The 19,025-nt window shown below is 28.1% G+C and overlaps 1 long non-coding RNA gene across 1 annotated transcript in view; it reads left to right on the top strand.

Moving 5' to 3' along the window:
* The window catches only part of LOC129986829 (uncharacterized), a 179,894-nt gene extending 162,028 nt beyond the window's left edge, over positions 1-17,866 (top strand). Inside the window, exon 3 of the long non-coding RNA XR_008785567.1 lies at positions 17,687-17,866. This is a non-coding gene — a long non-coding RNA (uncharacterized LOC129986829). The remainder of the gene's footprint in view (positions 1-17,686) is intronic.
* Positions 17,867-19,025: the final 1,159 nt, after the last annotated feature.

Genomic DNA, 19,025 nt, shown 5'->3' with positions numbered 1-19,025 from the left:
GAAACTCAAATTACATATTGTATTCTCTTCATTACAAAACTATGCTAAACAGAATAAGTATCTTACTGTGAAAATATGCTGGAGTATTGATTTCAAAGCACCCTATCTGGTTCTTTCTAGGTTTGCATCGGATGGAAGATGAAATAAAAGGAAGACGATCTTTAAAGCGAATTTTCGACTAAGACATCCCAAATGAATGTATATTTATTTACTTTGAGAGGAAATTACAAATGCAGTTTGAATACACACATTGAAGTTTCATAGTTTAAACCAACTCACAAAAGTGTAGTATCTTTAGGATTCAATTAATTAATTCAATATTTTTGATTTTTATACTCACAAATTTTTGCATTAATATAATTATATTTAATGATTTTAAAAAATTAATCAGTCGTCTTAATTGCAGTTACTGGGCATCTCATAGTCCCAGTTTGACAATTGAATGTTAGCTCATCCGATGTTTGCATTGTGGTTTATTGATGTCTCTATTAATAGAAAGTTTATCTGAAAATATCACCTGAAATTAGACAGGAATATGTTATATTACTCATTTAAAGCCTACTTGGTACTCAACTTCACACACAAAAAAGTTTAAATGTACGAAAAGATATTTAAGCAAGCGATCGATATGAAATTTATTGCATATAGCTGCATTTGCTACACAATTATTTTAATTTGTGAATTTGATACATAACTAACTTTTCAGATAACACTATTTTTCCCTAATAATTTAAACAAAGAAGATCCAAAATTATGAATCACATTTCTGATTGCCAATGTATACCTTCAAAGCGAGATTTTGATCTAGCACATCAAATTACTATTTGTCCATTTTTGTTTTTTAATAGAACATATCATAAAAGTTTTTTTTTTTTTTTTTTTTTTTTTTTGCATTTGAAAATAATTTTGACCTTGAGATTTTTTCTTGAAAATCTCAATGTCAAAATTTTTAACATTGTAATATTTTTTGTTAGTATTAACTTAACATGCAAGGAAGTTCAAAATAATGAGGCTACATACCTTATGAGGTTACTTACCAAGCATTTAAATTAGAGAATAGTTTGATAAAATCAGTTGATACAAATAACTGATTTTATTAAACCATTCTAATTAGAATTTTGATGCTCCCGATTTCAAATTTCAGAATTCTGCGGTTTGAATAGATCAAAATTAAAACGTCTTAAAAACAAAAACTTGAAAGCTTATCTTGTTACTAAAAGTATAATGTTAAGGGAAAGGGAAAATGCATATTTGATTTTCTTCATTGCACTAAGAAGCACAAAACGCTCATATGTGGGACACTGAAAATAAAAACCTGTGTATTCATAACTTTGTTTTGTATCTACAGTTTTATTGAAGAGGAGGAAGGAGGATAACATTTTTATTATAGGGTAGGCGAAAACGTTTTGGGGAGATCATTTCCCATGATCCTCCATTAAAAAAACTTACTTTGTTGAATAAGGTATCAGTGAGTTATTTACAGTTTTGACATAAAAAACTCAGTTTACATTAAAACACATTGCTTTGGAAGGGAGAATAAAAGTATTAATATAATATTTACTGACAACTTATAAATTTTAATATATATATATATTGAAACAATGTTGTATTTTTTATGTTATTAATATCTCTTATGTATAGACTCATTCTTTTATTAGTTTAATATCGATATGTAGTTGAAGTACAATTCGCTATATATTAGTGATTAGAATATTTTTCCGAAGTTTCAATTTAACTTAGTTATATTAACGTAAAGCAACACAAGGGCTATTTTGGGAAGGACTTCGTAATTTTGAACAGCGGTCAGATGACGAGGATGGCACCTGAGCAGGCACCCCCTCTCCACACCAGCGGGGGGACGTTTGGCCCTGACGGATTTAGCGTGCAACAGACCCCCGTACACGACGGTTCTTCCGTATAATCGGGTCTAGGACCTGAGACCCTACGACTCTCGAGCCGAGACCACCAAGCCACCGCGGCCCATATTTTTTCAAAGAGAAGTTGTCATTTAACGGGTTCAACAAATCATGGAATATAATAATGATGATGAACTAACATCCATTTGCCATTTGTGAATCTATGCCACTGCTGTCAAAATGAAATTCTTTAATTGGCCTAAACATTCATCATGGCAAGATTACAGCAAATCTTATAAAAATTGACAGCATATTTACAGCTCATTTTACCCAGCATTACAAAATTTGTTACACTCAGTTGCTTTTATTATTTATATTAATTCTATTAATTATTATTCATTAAACCTTAACGAACTTCTTATTTCAGAAAAAAATATTTTATTAATTCCCTGCGTAAAATCCTTATTACTCATTTATAAAGTGGTTTCCTAGCATTTCGGCGAGGTAACACGAAAAGTTAAATCGTTTCGTGTGCTACTGAATTATATATCTTAAGGAAAGATTTCTTGTATTTTTTTACTGACAATATCTGTCTATTGGCGCTCTGCAAGGCATACCGATGAACCTAGTATTATGAAATTTGGCACAAGCTTATTTAGAAGATCTCAGACATATTTTTAGAATAATTAATTAAAAATTAAAGGTAATTCGTTTGTTTTTCCTCGATAACGTCGGAAAATATTATAGCACAAAAAACAATCTGGAAATTCAAAAATTATCTTTTGAGTCATATCAATTTGATATACATTGATACATAATTATATCTTTAATATACATTTTTTTCTCTAATTTAATAAATTTTTAAAAGTTATAATTAGATATATTTTACAAGAAAATTTTTTATTAAATCGTAGTTATTGTTTCCCCTAACATTTTATCTTGAGTTTTTCTTAAAATATTAATAATCAATTTACGTGGATTTGTCCTTTTTTTTCTCTTTTTTTTGCATATATTATTAATTCCTGTTTAAAAATAGTTTAAAAAAAAACGATTTAATTTGATTTTAGTTTTATTGTAATTACAAGTAAAATTTTACTCAAAAATAAACAATGTAGTTAGTAAACAATATATTGACATTGTGTATTGGCGCTCTGCAAGGCAAACCGATGAATTTACTGTTATGAAATTTGGCAAAAGCTTATTTAGAAGTATGAGAATGTGACTCTTAGGTGTATTTTTTTTTGAATAATTAATTAGAAATAAGAGAAATTTCGTTCGTTTTCCCTGGTAAAATCGAGATGCCTGAACATTCTTTCTACATGAAACAAAATATAATCAGTCATATTTTAGTATTATAGAAAATCAACAAATTAATGGCAACACAATGATGGGAAATTTAATTATTAATTCTACAATTTTTCCTCTTTGAAACATTTTTATTGGCTTATAATGTAAATGCCCTTTGAAAATAACCAGACGTTAGGACGGTTAAATCTATCTCTAAAATAAATTTATGCCAGTCTCTTGATGTTTTCACAGAATAATCAAATGATGACCAGCTGGTACGCACTGAAATTCGAAACCCAGTGTAAATGAAGTGCTACAAGATAACCAGTAATGAATCTATATTTATAACTGTCTCTTGAAACGCTTCAAGTTCCACGAAAGTAGCTCGTTCATGGGAGGAATAAGTTATGACATCAATGAATGTGTTTATTTTTACTGTAAAAGGGACTGAATGCACATATTTAGTTCCACGTGAGTGAGCAATCAATCAAGAAAGGATGATAGAAAAAATATGCAATTAATCTTTGAAGTAAATCATTTTGTTGTGCAGAATCGGCTTTTATGGAGAGTTCAGAGTTGATCGAAGCTCGCAAAAATTGCTCTGGGGAATATAGCTAGTTTGAGTGAAATTAAATGGGAATATCAATATTTTGAAATAGTCTCTGTTTTTAGAAAATGACAAAAATTGAAATTATTAAGATGTTTTTATGTTTTTTTAATAGGAAGATAGAGACCCCATTTTAAAGATGATGCAAATTATGACATCAATGGATGTATTTATTTTTACTGTAAAAGGGACTGAATGCACATATTTAGTTCCATGTGAGTGAGCAATCGATCAAGAAAGGATGATGGAAAAAATATGCAATTAATCTTTGAAGTAAATCATTTTGTTGTGCAGAATCGGCTTTTATGGAGAGTTCAGAGTTGATCGAAGCTCGCAAAAATTGCTCTGGGGAATATAGCTAGTTTGAGTGAAATTAAATCTGAATATCAATATTTTGAAATAGTCTCTGTTTTTAGAAAATGACATAAATTGATATTATTAAGATGTTTTTATGTTTTTTAAATAGGAAGAGAGAGACCCCATTTTAAAAATGATGCAAGTTATGACATCAATAGATGTATTTATTTTTACTGTAAAAGGGACTGAATACATATATTTATTCCACGTGAGTTAACAATCAATCAAAAAATATGATAAAAAATGCAATTAATCTTGAAAGTAAATTATTTCATTGTGCAGAATCAACTTTTATGGACAGAACAGAGCTGAGCGAAGTTCTCAAAAATTGCTCTGGTTAATCAGTTATTTTGAGTGAAATTTAAATGGAAATATCAATATTTTCCAATAATTTCTGCTTTTAGGAAATGACAAAAATTCAAACTATTTAGATTTTAATAATTTTCTGAAACAGAGAAAATTGGGACTTTATTTTTAAAAATGATGCAATTAATCTTGGTTATAAATGATTTTATTTTTTTACAATTATTTTTAGGGGCAATTCAGAACTTTTTTCATTTCGAAATCGATCATTTTGAATGGCTTTAAATATGAATATTTCCCCCAACTTTAGATATTTTTGAAAATGATTTTTTTAGGAAATCACGAGAATAAGCACTTAAAAATTTTAATGTTTGGAAAGTTTATATTTAATGTTTATGTTGTTTCATAGAGGAAAGCAATCGTTTTGAGTTGATTAAATATTGATTTTCCCTTCAATTTTAGATATTTTTGGAAAGAACGTTTTTTACAAGAAATCACAAAAATTAGCACTATTAAGAATTTTAATGCTTGTAAACTTTATATTTAATGTTTAGGTTACTTAATAGGGGAAATCAATCATTTTCAGAGGATTAAATATGAATTTTTCTCGCATTTTTAGAAATTTTTTGAAAGAACGTTTTTTTAGGAAATCACAAAAATTAGCACTGTGAAGAATTTCAATGTTTGGAAAGTTTATATTTAATGCTTAGGCTTTTTAATAGAGGAAAGCAATCATTTTGAGTTGGTAAAATATTAATTTCCCCAGCAGTTTTAGATATTTTTGGAAAGAACGTTTCTTAGGAAATCAAAAGATTAGCGCTGTTAAGAATTCTGATACTTGGGAAGTTTACATTTTATTTTTAGGTTGTTTAATATAGGAAATCAATCATTTTGAGTGGATTAAATATTAATTTTCCTCGCAACTTTAGACATATTGGAAATAACGTTTTTTTTTTTTTTAAGGAAATCACACAAATTAGCACATTAAGAATTTTAATATTAAGATTGTTTAATACGGGGGGGGGTAACTTTGTAAACGTTCGTTTATAACGTTTGCTAACATGAAGATTTAGATTATTTCCTTTATTAGATTTAGTCATTTCAAAAATAATAAAACTAATCTAGGATGTAAATTATTTTATTCTTCAGAATCGTATTTTTATAGACAATAGAACTCCAATGAACTGCTTTAGGGATAACATTTTGGGTGGTTTTAAATCTGAATTTTTACGGCATGTTTACATATATTTTCAAAATTTGAATTAAGAATTTTAATGTTTGCTATTACAGCAGATATTGCAATTTCATTACAAAAATGGTAAGACTTGTTTTAAATGAAATTATTTTATTCTGTAGAACCTAGTTTCTGTGGACAATATAGAATTGAGCTAAATTCATTCAGATGGTTTTGGGATGCACGAGAATTAAAAATTATTCATTGAATTTAAATCTGAATATATTCGGCTTCTTCAGATAATTTTAAACAGAAGTCTTTTAAAAAAATAGCAAAATTTTCCGCTATTGTGATTTGTGATGGACAATGCCCGAACAGAGCCCCAACAAGTTGTTTTGGAGACAATCATTATGGGTAGTTTTAAGTCTGAATTTGTGCGGCAAGTTCATATATTTTTGGAAAGAATGCTTTCAAAATTTAAATTAAGATATATAACCTTAACGCCAAAATTATGAATATCAAATTTTGAAACTGACATGTCGATGACAAAGATAGATCTAAAATTCACAACTTTCACGATATTCCGAAATTAAAAACAAAGCGTTCCACATTATACAAACATACGAAAAAATAAAGGGAAGAATAATCCCTCATTGGCTTAAAAAAAAATCTTAAGATCACGCTTTTAAGGAGAAAAGATTGAAATCACCGCTTTTATAATTTTCTTTACTAACATTTGAAAGTTCAGCATTATCAATAAAATTTTTTACTATACATAATAGTTTTACGCATAATACTTCAAAGATTACATTAGAGACTGAAACACGTATATTTGCAAATATTGAAATTAATGAACTGCTAAATATTAATACAAAACCATTTTTTTAAAAATTTTGAAATACAGAGAATTTTTCTTCATGCATTGTAGATTAAGAATGTTGTAACCTTCGCATTAATGCTTTTGAGTCTATATTAAACATTGCATTTTCTAATTAATTTTGATTATTTCATTTCTAAGTAATGAGCAATAATCATTAGATTTTTGACCTGCTATAAGAAAAATTAACAAATAAATTGTAACTGAGAAAATGTTGAATTCTCTTATTTACTTAAATTTAAAAATAAATGTTTCCAATTGTTTTTCATACGTTCTTTCCTCTCTTTTATTGAGATTTGATCAATTGCAGCTGGAAAAAAAATGAAAATAATCGTGAATCTGGAAGGTTAAAATAAATGCACATTTAAATATGCCATTTTCGTATTTATTTATGAAAAAAATTACAGAATAATACATTCAAACTAATTTTTTTAACCGTTAGACTTTTTCTACTTATTAGTATGTAAATATAGGCCTTAAGGGAAAAACATTTGCAGTAAAAAAGAAAAGGTTTAAAATTCCATTTTTAAGGTATGAGGTATATTTTTCAGTAACACCTTCTTCCCTTCACAAGCAATACAGTGGAATGAATGCATTTATCCACTACGCATGCGCAGCAGCAAAAATCGACATTGTTTGAAATCGAAGATTTTTTTTTAAATAATTGAAGTAAATGAAAAGCATACCGTTTTCCCCTTCTAAAATGAACATTATTAGATTGTTGACGGTCTTAGATATCTCATGCAAAATTAAATAACTTATTAATTGTATTTATACACTGAAAAAATTGGATCTAAATGCTTCGCACCAAAGATGATAGAGATGCATTTGAATCTAAATTTATTGGAATATAATCTCGCCGTGATGAATTTTTAGGCCAATTCATGAGTGCCTCGAGGATATGTCATGATTTGTGCGGTTAATTTTATTAAGAAGGTCATAGAAATGTTTTAAATCGTCTAAAACAGTGATATGCATAACCTCATAACTCGGTCAGTTTTAATCGCACAGTCGTGTTTTTTTTTTTTTTTTTTTTTTGTTATTGTTTTGTTTAAAATGTAAATAAAAATTTAGTAAAATATATAATAAAATGTAAGAATATTTCACTAAATATTACTAGTAGGAACAAGGGATTACATAAAAAAAAGGGATTATGTAAAAGGGTTTACATAATCCTTTATATTACATATACCTTTTTTTTTTTCAAAAGAATAATTATTTAACTCAAACAGCATAAATGATAATTCTTTATTTTATTTAGAGCATTTTTTTTTCAATTGGAAGTATACGACTTAGAAATTAATTAATAACGATTAGATGAACACCCGCAGATCTATGTGTAAAACAACAGCAAGAATTGTTTGTGATGTTGAAATCATGATCCAGGAATAACTGAATATGGATGTTGATTTTATGATGTTAAAATATGTGTATAAATGTGCATCATCATTATTATAATATATATTAGTCATTTACATGCAGTAAAATCTATAATATTGTATTCAATACGTCTGTGTTTATAATAATCCCTAATGGCACGTAATTTATATTGATTGCTCTCATGAATATGTATTGTTCACTGTACACAACATTTAAAGCATCATGTAGCAGTTAAGTTCTTCAATGAACTGTAATTCAAATTCCGAGTAATATGAAATTCCAAATGCTATCGATAACTCCTTTATTATTTTCAATAATTGATGAAATCAGCAGACTCAGAAATATATATGAAAATTATGGATTTAAAAAAATATTAACTTTTGGATTCAGAAAAATTTATTAACGGTCATATTAACTATATTAAACCGAGGTGGAAAACAAACTATAAAACTGACACTTTTAAAATCAAGATTTGACTCAAGAACGAGATTGGAAAATTATCGGTTATTTTCTTTAGATAATATCATAAAAATTGACAGCACATTTTAGCCAGTATTATAAATTATTACATTCAGTTGTTTTTATTTCTTTATATAAATTCTATCAATTATTGTTTATTAACTTATAACGAAATTCTTGTTTTAATTAATTAAAATAAAAAATTATAAATTAAAAGAATTATTTTATTAATTCCTTGTGTAAAATCTTTATTATTTATTTATGAAGTGATCTCCTGACATTTTCGCCAAGCAACCGGAAAGCTTAACTGAACTGTCTTAAGAAAATATTTATATTTTTTCTACTGGTATCCGTGTATTGGCGCTCTGCTAGGTAGACCGATGAATCTATAGTTATGAAATTTAGCATAAGCTTATTTAGAAGAGTGAATTTATATTTAATTCTTGCGAATGTGAATTTCATATGTATTTTTGAACAATTAATTAAAAATTTGCGGAGTTTTGTTTGTTTTTCCTCGGTAACTTGTGAAAAATTGTAACACAAAAACGATTTTTAAGCTATTTTTCTAATTTTTTTTTTTTGAAACTCATGATTTTAATCATGTTTTTTTTAAAGAAATTTGTGAAATATTTTTTGATTATTATACAAATTATGTTGCTTTGAAATATTTTTATCTTCATGACTGAAGTTTTTATTTAAATTTTAAAAGAATCAACAGATTGCTATTGCTCTAAAAATAGTTTTAAATCTATAATAGATTTAAATTTTTAATTAATGAGTATTAAAATTTTTCCTACCATTATTATTTTATTCGGTTTATACTATTCTATTAATTTATTAATTTTATCTTCAGATAGGCAGAGTGAAGTAAGACATGTTTAACCTCAATTTATCCTTTGTTAGTTTGTTATGAATGCTAGCTATAATTCGGTTATGGCATCCGCATATTGGGGATGATTATTTTTGCTTACTTGAAAAACTAAAATAGTTAAAACTTTCAAAAGTTAATATCACCGGCATTAAATAATTAATCTAAAAAAGCATGAAGGTCCAGAAAAATTGCACTAATTTTGCTATTAATTATGAACATAAGTTTTCATTTTGTGTCTCCCCCCCCCCTCCATTCATGCAGAATTATTTTAGAATTCAATACTCTATAAAAATTATTTTTATAGAGCACGATATTTTGGTCAAATTTTCTTCTATTGAAACATTGTCAAAATATAAAGAAGTAGCAATTTTCTTCATGATAATGTAAACAAATTTGTGTTAAAGATTGTTTCAAAATTTATAAATAATGTATCAGCTTATTAATTTATCTTATCATGCATGCTATTTGTAAATTGAGTGATTTGATAGATATTTATTATGAAAGTATATAATTAAAGCTTTTAAGGCTGAATATTATCTGTAAATTGCATGATAGCTAACATTCACTAAGAAAGAGCTTTTCAACATTCTATAAAATTCTTGATTAAAAATTAGTTAAATTTCTTATGTTTTTCTTCAAACTATCAACTAAGAATTAAAAGTAAAGAATTAAATTTTTATTAGAATTATAATTTTTTGAGCTGTACATTTTTCGACTCAAACAATATAAACATACCCCATGTCATTTAGAGTACTTTTACAGCTAGAAGTATATGTCTATCGAGAATGGTTTAGAAATTAGTTATTAGCGTGAAAATGATGTGTGCCTCGGTTAAAAAGGAAATCTGTACTTTTTATTTTCTTAATTTATCAGATTTGTTATCTTTTTCAGAGTTTGATTTACAACTAATATATCAAACAGAAATTAATTATATTTTAATATTTTACATTTTATCCTTCCTTAAGAATAAAATAATAATATTTTCGGGTGAAAAAGACGTCACTTCATGAGTACGTTTCCCACTAATAAATTTCATATACTGGCCAGAGATAATGCTAGAGCTATCATTGCTGCAATCCTAACCAATGTCTTGACAGAAGACACTGATATTTCATTCATTGCTGCAATCCTAACCAATGTCTTGACAGAAGACACTGATATTTCATTCATTGCTGCAATCCTAACCAATGTCTTGACAGAAGACTTTGATATTCATTCATTGCTGCAATCCTAACCAATGTCATGACAGAAACACTGATGTTCATTCATTGCTGCAATCCTAACCAATGTCTTGGCAGAAGACACTGATATTTCATTCATTTCTGCAATCCTAACCAATGTCTTGACAGAAGACACTGATATTTCATTCATTGCTGCAATCCTAACCAATGTCTTAATGAACTTGAAAACTGCATCCGAGAAATCTAACATTTATAACAAATACAAATTCCGTCGCTCTACATTAAAGCATAATTTTTTTTTTTTCAATTGAAACAATTAGAAAATGCATATACAATAATCTCGCGTTAGACCGCCTATTGTCAGGTTAGAGGACTGCCATATTAGAAGAGATTTATTAAAGAAAACGAATTTTAAAGGAAAAATCTACGTATATTGCATGAAATATTTACAATATTATGTAGAAATACAATATATATCCATATAATAAATATTATGAAATTAACCACCTTTGGGGATGAGCTGATTTTCCAGAAATATTCTTTGTGCTTAATTTCAGTAAAATATCTTATTATTAACTTGGTATACATGATTCCCTAAAGAAATATTTCTAACCGTCATCATATGACTGAAATTAAAGTCGTGTTATTTTAGTAATTTCTGTTCTGTTTATTGCTTACAAACCTAATGAAGTCGAATCCCGTGACATCATAGTGCCATTAAAAACTTAAATCTCTGGATAGTCTGTTTCAAATTGTACAATGTCTTTCACGATATGAACCTTCATTGTCCGATTTCGCATGTAATTTCAAATATAATGAATATAATCTTTCTTCCTCCCTCAACTTTTACAAAGAAGATGACTTGATAAAATATTTGCTGAAAGTATAAAAATGGTTTTAATTTCATTGCAGCTATGATATGTATTATTGAAGTTTTTTTTAAAGAAAAAGCATTGTTACAATTTATCGATAATTAAATTGATATTTTTAAAAAAGAAACTATTCGAGTTTTAATATGGTGTAAAAATCAGTTTTATGCAATAAGGTTTCAGAGAAAAAATACCAAAACCTCAGTTAAGTTTTGATTGATTAAAATTCTAATCAATTCTTATTTTTTTAAAAAACGGTGAATTGTGCATATTCATTCTTCAAAGTATATATTTACCAATTTTTGTAGCTGTAGTAAATTTGGTAAACGGTCTGTTTTATAGATGGTCAATATACTCACACATACATTTTCCCTTATTATTAGTAGAGATAGAAATAAACGTAAAGTCCCTGACACCCATAGACGTAGACTTAATTTTCATTTTTCATACTTTCTGCGCTCAATTCTCAAAACGCCGGACTATTAGTGAGACCGGATTAGCAAGGTGTCAGATTATAGAGACATTTGCTTCCATTTGTATCATGTTGATGTTTCGAATTATTTGGAATTGTATCAGTTTTTAGCACTATGGTTGTTTCAGATTGGGTATAGACAGGTATCTCCATGGTATACGTCTCGATTGTTGAATTCAATCAATCGCTTTGACATCGTGTGATGCTTCAGAGCCTTCCAACATGATCAATTCCATACAGGTTGGAGAGAAGATAGGTGCACTCGCTGACCGAAGGCCCTGCCAAAAATTTCCAGCTGCATAACTGGATCATCTGCAGAATGGAATGAGAATCGGTGCGATGAAATCAGAGAAATTGTGATTAGCATAACTTGCGCGTTCCATAGCGCTGTTTAGCGAGTTCCGAAATGTGGTTTGAATTTAATTAAATACCCCTGCGTTATTTTTAGCCAGAGGATTAGGCCGGTTTAACCCTTGAATCTCTGAATATATTCCACACTATAACGTGTATCTGCTGCTTCATTTTTATACAGTATTCACCGTCTTAGGATTCCGCTTTGACGTTTTCTTATTGTTTACAACGTTTTTTTGTTGGTTACTTTAGATTAAGTTTGAATGATTCCACATTTTACGCATTCCTCCGCTCAGTACCATCATGCTCCTGGTTTTTTGAAAAATGCTAAAACGGTTTAATATTTCATATTTATTTTAGTGCTCCCATTTTTGGAAGATTTTTAAATATATGAGTATTTTGTTTATATCAATAACAATTTGGAAGTATACTTGAAGTATATCATTATATTAAACCTTCAAAATTGTGATGTAGACAGAAAATTTGCAAATGTAATTATTTATAATTGAAATAGTTATTGAATCAAAAGTTTAAAGAAGGAAACGAATAAAAAAACCCCTGCTTTCTTGAAAAAAATAAAAAAACTTTCCTTTCTTTTTTTTCTTAACCGAAACTTTTATATTATATTTTTACATTAATGGTGGTTTTTGCTTCTTTTCTTCAGCTAGCGCTGCATACCTATATGATAATACGTTTGGAGTAATATATATATATATATATATATATATGATTTTCAGATTTTTTTTGACATATGTCCTTTTTTTAAATTGTTGATTTTGTTATAACAACATCCCAGTTAAAAATCTTTATCTATTGAGGATTCTTTATCAAATTAGCACACTAAATGCTAATAGAAGATAATTCCGTGACTTTAAAAATCAATAGTTCACAAAAGAAAGGATAAAATGAAAAAGATGACAATTATTTTAGTTATATTAACGTCCCTTTTTAAAGCAACACTAGGGCTATTTTGGGACGGACCTCGGAATCCTCAATCGTGGTCAGGCGACGAGGACGACACCTGAACAGGCACCCCACCTCTCCACACCACACTGCACCAGCGGGAGGACGTTTGGCTCGGACGAATTTAACGTGCACCAGACCCGCTTACAAGACGATTCTTTGGTGGAATCGAATCACGAACCTGAAACCGAAGCTGCTACCTTACCACCAGGCGAAAATGACAAAATATCATTTATATCAGAAACGAAAGGAAATTAAACTCTGAAGCATCGCAGGATTAATTTGCGTGTGCTTGCGAGTCCGTGTGTTGGTAGCATACAGATTGTCCTACAGTTAATAAAGTGTTGCAAAGAGCAAAATTTTTCGTAGCATTCAGCGGCCTTTCTGATAATTTGACACAACAAACAGTGCTTATGATTTCTGATTTTCTTATGTTCTTGAAGGGAACAAAATTCTGGAATCAGGGATATATTGTGCTGTTCATGTCTATATTTACATGTTCCTTAAGTAGGAGAGTTCTATACTTTGCACATCTGTAGACGTTCTTTTTTTTCACTGCCTTATATTATATATCAGTCTCCACCAAAGGTGGTCTTATACTGCTAATAATGTTAATAGTAAATTCACAAGTTTTGTGATAAAAACACCACTTTCATTTCCATTCTTTTTAAACAAATCAGATTAATGTTTCTTCTCTCGTTTCTAGGTTACTGGATTTTTAAAGTTGCTTCTGACTTTTAATTCTATTGTGCTTGAAATTTTCCTTGAAATAATTTAAGATTTCTATTATTTCCTGTCATAGCACAATATTTATCGGGTTGAAAATGTTCTATGATGTCATTTTTACAACAGCATAGTTGAGAAATGGATATTTTTGAATACCAATGTAATATCTTAAATGATATATATAATGAAACAGTTGTTGTGTGTGTATAGCTATCATTTTAAAAGAGCTGGATATCATTGAAATCCTGAAATCAGTTTATTGTTTTTACGACATATTATTAGAAATGGATTAAATATTTAGTTAAAATCGTCAGAAAGTATCTTAATCAAGTCCAAGCAATGGATATTTCTAGGATATCGAACGCAAATGGACATTTATCACTGAAAAACATCCGAAAAAGAGAAGAAAGGACACGAAAGGCAATGGATGCTCATTTTAAGCTTTAGAAATGGCACAATTACTGAATTTTTGGAAAAATAGGAGATTTAATGCAACTTATGATGCCAAGGGAGTAAGGCAGTTTTATCGCCAAACAGTGAGAATTGAAGTACTTAATTTGAGAGGCGTGGAAAAAATGAATGTTTCACGTGATGAGAAGTACTTCAGTTCTTTTCTGTTTAATAATTGCATTTTCGATAAATATATCGAAATGTTTTCTTTTCTTTTCTTTATTATTAGGCAAAATACTCAACTTTTAGAGAATACTTAAAGTCTTTTGTTAAACCATGGCCAAGAATCAAAGTGATATGCTCATCACACTGATGCAGAAGAAAAGAGCACCGGAAAGTGTTCAGGATTTATATACCCTCAAAAAGGGAATGTTAACAAAATACAACTGAATAAATATTTGATTCCGGAGCGGGATTTTTATTAGATACTACAGTTTCACATTAGACAGTTAAATTAGAAAAATTAAACTCTGAGAAATATAGTGCTATATAATCATCAAGTGATATTGCTTGTGTAAATCATTAATTAAAGTGCTTATTTTTAGCCATTAGTTTTATGAGTTTCTTTATGTGAAGCTAAACGGCATTCTAGAGCGTTCTCTTTTAAATTTGATACATCTTTCAATAGAAATATCTAGATGTCGCTTCGTCATTTGAGAGAAAATCTTTCTTCAAAATTACGAAGACTAAAATAAAATAACTCTCGAGTTGGTTCAAACAAGATGTTAATATTAATACTGTCATATAAAAATGTTTTTTGTCAAATTTACTGGAATATTTTATTGATACAAAGGAATTTATATAGATTAGCGATAACTATTCTCAAATTGTTGTAAGTGATTATTGTCTGTAGTGATTATTGCCTGTAGTCACAAGATGCCGACATATATTTTATTCGACATTTTGATATAACCAAATATTCGACTAAGCTAACTTAGTGGAAATGGTAATAATTCCATTATATAGTATTTAGTTCCATTTATATCTCAACAGTTTTTAAAGTCATGGTGCTTTACCCTACTCTACGTTTTAGCCAGTGCTAATCGGAGGGGGGAGGGATATGACAATATAAGTGCTGCAGGTACGAGATTCATTTGAGACCCCTCCCCTTAGTCTAGGTCAGAAATTCGCTATCAACTTAACACTGCAATATACGTCGAATAGATTGTTCGGAACTCCCAGGATATTGAAGTGCGTGATGAACGCTTCTAGCGCCTATGTGGAAGACCGCTAATGAAGCAGTTATCCCTTTATTGCATTGCGATATTCCTAATCTAAGAGATTTGAATTTTGCTGTCAAAAATTCGCAATTTTAAAATATATTATTTGGAGTTTCTCCAATTCTCAAAGCGTGTAAGTATAAGAGTTTTTCCTAGAATATCCCAGAGTATCATTGAGATAAAATAGTTGTTAATATGTATTATTTGGAGTTTCTCCAATTCTCGAAGTGTGCTACAAGAGTTTTCCCTAGTATGTCCTTGCATATCACTGAGATAAAGTTGTTGTTAATTCATATAAAGTTGTTAATACATATTTGGAGTTTCTCCAATTCTCGAAGTGTACTATAAGAGTTTTTCCTAGAATGTCCTAGCATATTATTGAGATAAAGTTAATAAAGTGTTAATACATATTATTTGGAGTTTCTCCATTTTCGAAGTGTACCACAAGAGTTTTTCTTACTGTCCCAGTATATAATTAAGATAAAGTTGTGTTAATACATATAAAGTTGTTAATACATATTATTTGAAGTTTCACCAATTCTCGAAGTGTGCTATAAGAGTTTTTCCTAAAATGTCCTAGCATATCGAGATAATATTGTTGTTAATACATATTATTTGGAGTTTCTCCAATTGTATTACAAGAGTTTTCCCTATTATATCTTGGTATATCATTGAGATAAAGTCATTGTTAATACACATAAAATTGTTAATCTATATTATTTATAGTTTCTCCAATTCTGGAAGAGAACTACAAGAATTTTTTCTAGATTTTTCTAGTATATCATTAAGATAAAGTTGTTTTAGTGAAACTGGTATGCAAACAAAAATAGGAAGCAATGTCAACACCAAGTAAAATCTATCATTAGTATTGTATAATTTTGATATTATAAATAAATAGATTAAATATTGCGAAATCAAAGGCATTATAGCTGAACTTTCAAAAAATAATTTAGATTTTGAACAAAAATAAATATTCTAAAAATAATTCCTCTCTCCTTTTTCGCTAATTTTCCGACAATTCATAAAAGGTATAATAAAGAAATGTACACAATAATCAATACAGCAAATTATACAGAACTTCCTTAAAGGGTCATTTTAAAAATATCTTTTGCATGGTATTCTGTACAAAGCATTTTTTTTTTTTTTTTTTTTGCTAAATTTTCTATTTTGAACCCAATTAATGAATAAAATTTCTAACATGTCGGTGAAGATAAAAGAATAAAGAGTTCTTCAAAATTTAATGAATACAATATTTGATATTATTTGTTTGACTCATCATCAAAACTCAAAATCAAAGAACTACTTTCTGCAGAAATTTTAAATTTTATTTTAGTTAATATGAAGATATTTTTCCATCTATTTCATATATACTGATTTTAATTTTCTTAAATTATCTTCTATTAAGAAAGTATATATTTCATTAATTTATCTGAAAGTTGCAAAAGAGTATTATTGATACTAAATCCTACTGAAATTATTTATAATTTTACACAAAAATAAAATAATTATATCTTTCTAAAAAAATATTTTGAAACAATATAGCTGTTGTGCCGTGGCGTCACCTCACATGACTGAAAATTTCATGGAACATATGTTGCCATTTTGTTTCAGCAGCTGAAATATTGCATCTTAGTTATTCCACACAATTTCCTTTGCAAAGGTATTTGGATTTACATTGAAAATTTACAAACAAATAATAATAAGTGTTTGCAAGTTTTCCTTAAGAAATAATTTTTTTCCCTTTTATATAAAAATTAAATGATTACATCTTTTCAAAAAGTATTTCGCCAATTAGATTGTTATATGGTGCCATATACTCATAAATAATTAAACATTCCAAGAATAAAATTTAATCTTTTTGTTTCAATCTTGTTCTATACTATGTAATATATATATATAAAATGTTTTGCGTTTATTTGTCAATTTTGTATAAATGGTGATTTAAAATAGGAAAAATGAAAGAAAAAATGTCTTAAGGGTCAAATATTAAGTGAATTTTTTACTTTGTACTGATGTAGTTACAGGAGTGATTAACTGACGAACCAGAAAAGTTATTAAGTTTTAAATTCCTCATATTTTTTGTCCATGAAATCTTCTTTCTTTTATTTTTAATTTTATTATTTTTAAGAAATTAGTTTCATAAGTATGACATTATTTTAAACAGACAGAATTTTTTAAATTTCTAATTTTGTATAAGCAAAAAGAAATTTGCTCTGAATAACTCATGTTAAAATATTCTCTAATTTTTATTGAAATGACTCCTTTTTTTCCTTTTCTTTTCAGATAACTGAAACTGAAAAGAAACCAAGCTTTTTGTGCCTTCTCTGGGAAATAAAATGTTGATTCTCAATGAAGTAAAAGACATTTCTTAACTAATTTTTGATGGAATTTATTGAATTTTTCAGCTGCCATAAAAATTCGTGTAAAAAGAAACATTTTAAATAAAGCATTCCTTTTTTCCTATGCTTTGTTGAATCATTTTTTCTGAGCTCATTTCTTATTATGATGCACACGCGGAAATTGTTAGTTTATATTTATGTTGAAAACATTGAGAAAAATTTATTTTTACTTTTTTAAGTAATACATTTAATTTAATTAAGACACTTCAACAGCTATAATCATACATGGAACGACATTTATATGTTGGATGGATTAAATATAAAGCATGTATTATACGTTGATATATGCATATAATTAACTGTATTTGCCAATTACATATTACTATTTTGGATCTTAGATTCCTTGTTTAAAATTCTACATGTTAGAACTTAATTCAACAGCTTCCAAATGATTTAAAACACTTTAATTAATGCAATTTAAAATGCAGTTATTTTTTCTTTTAATTTTTATTTTAGAATTCAATATTATACAAATTTTTGCATGCTGAAATCTATTTTTTCCATCAAATGGACTATCACTTCAATAAAATCAAAACTGTATCAGCATGTAATTAGATTAAACGATTTACAGGTAACTAACTCAAATATTTTATTAAAATTTACAGTTTATAAGACTAAATAAGCGCACATATTTACTACTACATACTAAGGATCCATTTGAATACAATTTTTAGAAAAAATGATTTAAAGAAATTAATTATGAAATCTGACTTTTTTGGTAGAATTATTGATTATGACTGAAATAAAATATTAAAAAGCCTGAATATCCTTAATCTAAAATTAAAGCAAAAATAAGCATTGGAACTCCCGTATATCGAAAATTTCTAAACATCCTACTTTTTCCAGTACTCTTAGATGTGTAATAGAATAGCAATTTCTTTATTTCGAATGAAATTTCTGTATTTCGAACAAAATTTGTCACACATTGAAATCCAAAAGCGACCGTCGGTTTCATTCGTAAAAAAGAGATTAATTAAGAAAAATGTTTTCTCAATCACTGTTACTCTCATAGAAATGCTCGAAAGAAAAAGAATCTATTGAAAAATTAGTATTCCTTCGATTATGCTTTTACAAATAAACAGATTTTTGTGATAATGGTGCCTTACCCTCTACAATAAACCGAATTTTGCTAAATATAGTCATAGAAGAAATTCCTTGGAAAATCAAGAAAGAAAGCAGGGGAACAAGCATATAGCGAAAAAGGATCTTATTCGTACCTAATA

This window comes from Argiope bruennichi, chromosome 1, assembly GCF_947563725.1.
Source record: "Argiope bruennichi chromosome 1, qqArgBrue1.1, whole genome shotgun sequence".
Classification (NCBI taxonomy): domain Eukaryota; kingdom Metazoa; phylum Arthropoda; class Arachnida; order Araneae; family Araneidae; genus Argiope; species Argiope bruennichi.
The sequence above is the reverse complement of the archived record's forward strand: the minus strand, read 5'-3'. Positions and strand labels throughout refer to the sequence as shown.